This window comes from Bos indicus x Bos taurus, chromosome 26 (genome assembly GCF_003369695.1).
Source record: "Bos indicus x Bos taurus breed Angus x Brahman F1 hybrid chromosome 26, Bos_hybrid_MaternalHap_v2.0, whole genome shotgun sequence".
Taxonomy (NCBI): Eukaryota; Metazoa; Chordata; class Mammalia; order Artiodactyla; family Bovidae; genus Bos; species Bos indicus x Bos taurus.
In genome coordinates, this window is record NC_040101.1 from 51120419 (window position 1) to 51122950 (window position 2532).

At 37.7% G+C, this 2532-nt stretch overlaps 1 pseudogene; it reads right to left on the minus strand.

Annotated features, from left to right (window-relative positions):
* Positions 1 to 930: 930 nt before the first annotated feature.
* Positions 931 to 1866, minus strand: LOC113884422 (annotated as a pseudogene).
* Positions 1867 to 2532: the final 666 nt, after the last annotated feature.

Below are 2532 nucleotides of genomic sequence, written 5' to 3' on the forward strand. Positions count from 1 at the left end.
GGATTAAAAACAAAATGCTTAAGGTCAAAGAGGCCCTGTTTCATATGTCTAATATGGCCTGGACTACTGCACTAACTACATAATACCCCTCTTTCCCCTTGCTTTCTACATTCTAGCTACACTGGCCTTTCAATTTCTTCAATGTTCTGTGCCCCCTCTCACCTCAGGCCCTTTGCACAGTCTGCTCTCTAGGTGAAATGATTGTTTTGTGAATGTATTGTTTCCTCAGAGAGCTCCTGTCTAGATCAGTTTTATTTGCTGGATATTCTCACTGATCTCTCTTTCTTTCCTTCATAGCTACTTGTGAGGACCAGTATAGCATAATGGTTAAAAGCAGGGGCCAGTTTATCGAGGTTTGAATTCCAGCTCTATCATTTATTGACTGTGCAACATTGGACAAGTTACTTAACCTCTCTCTGACTCAGTTTCATTGTCTGAAAATATGTATAATAGTGGTGGGTATAGCAGAAAGTGAAGAAGAACTAAAGAGCCTCTTGATGAAAGTGAAAGAGGAGAGTGAAAAAGTTGGCTTAAAGCTTAACATTCAGAAAACGAAGATCATGGTATTTGGTCCCATCTCTTCATGGGAAATAGATGGGGAAACAGTGGAAACAATGTCAGACTTTATTTTTTGTGGCTCCAAAATCACTGCAGATGGTAACTGTAGCCATGAAATTACAAGATGCTTACTCCTTGGAAGGAAAGTTATGACCAACCTAGATAGCATATTGAAAAGCAGAGACATTCGTTTGCCAACAAAGGCCCGTCTAGTCAAGGCAATGGTTTTACCAGTGGTCATGTATGGATGTGAGAGTTGGACTGTGAAGAAAGCTGAGCACTGAAGAATTGATGCTTTTGAAGTTCAAAAGTTTTATCCCTTTTAGAAACACACAGAGAGCAGTTTGAAGCCCATCACCTAAATTATAGGATTCATATTGTACAGAGCCTTAAGAGAAAAAAATTGCATAGCCTTTTCCACGTCCTTTGTAGGGCATGTTTTACATCTTTGTTCCTCAAAGTGTAGATCAAGGGATTTAGCATAGGGATAATGAGAGTGTAAAATACAGATGCCATTTTATCTGTCAAATGAATAGTTAGACTTTGGCTGCACGTACATAAATATTAAAGCCCCATAGAATACTGTGACCACTGTCAGATAAGACCCACAGGTAGAAAAACCCTTGTGCCTGCCTCCAGCAGAGCTCATCCTGAGAATGGATGCAAGGATAAGAAGGTAAGACACAAGAATTATCAGAAGAGAGAAAACCAAATTAAAACCTGCTTAGATAAGAATAATCAGTCCAATTTCATTTGCATTTGAGCAGAGCAAAGATAACAAGGGGAGACTGTCACAGTAGAAATGTCTGATGACATTATAGCCACAGAATGATCAGTCAAATATCTTTACAGCGATCAAAAGAGACTCAAATATTTTATAGAGATATGGCATTGCCACCAGCACCTGACATACCCTTTGCAACATGACCACTGGGTAAAGCAGAGGGTTACGGATGGCCACAGTGGTCATAAGACATTGCTGCCAGAATAAAAAGCTCACTAATAATAAACACAAGAAAGAAAGTGAGCTGTGTAGTGCAAAAAAATAGATTTTATTTTGATCTGCCACAAAATTTACTAACATTTTGGGGCCCACAGCTGTTGAATAACCAAGATCAGTGAAAGCCAGGTACCGGGTGTCTGCAACCTGGAGTCCACCTTAGTGAGGATGACCATGCCCAAATTGCCCACCACAGACATCAAGTAGATGATGAGGAAGAGCCCAAACAATGGAGCCTGCAACTCAGGACGGTCTGTGATTCCCATGAGGATGAATTCACTCAGCACTGTTCCATTCTGTGTTTCCATCCAGGTTTATGGGGAAACCTATTCTGGGTAGACAGAGCAACAGAGTCAATAGATTTTGTGTAAAATATCCTCTAAGATGCGTTAGCATGCATAACTGGTAAGTAAGATAAATTTAAATTTCCAATTTAGAACATTTAAAATTAAATCCATCTGACACATATTAAAATATACATAAATAGAGACAGTAGGAGATATGGAGATAGATCAGCTCTTCTCAATTAGAGTGATTTTACTCCCCCAAGAATATTTTTCCACTGTCTGAAGACATTTTGGCTGTCATAATTGAGAGTTGAAATGCTATTGGCTGCTAATGTTTATAGGTTAGTTAAAGTGCTCAATATCTTAACATATCAAATATGCAACATGTAACAATATTGAGCCAGTAGTCACAATAGTATCGGGTTGACAAGCAATATTGTATAGGTATAGAAACATAGACAATTAGACAGACATATGTAAATATAGATAATAAAGCAAAACTGAGAAGTTAAACAATCATAAAACTTTAGGTATTTCATATATATATATACATATATATGTATATAGTACTCTTCCTTAAAGTTTTATTTTTATTCTTTATAAGGCATAATCACATAATGGCATTTTAAAAATACATCAATACTAGGATATAGTTCAGTTCAGTTCAGTTGCTCAGTCTTGTCCGAC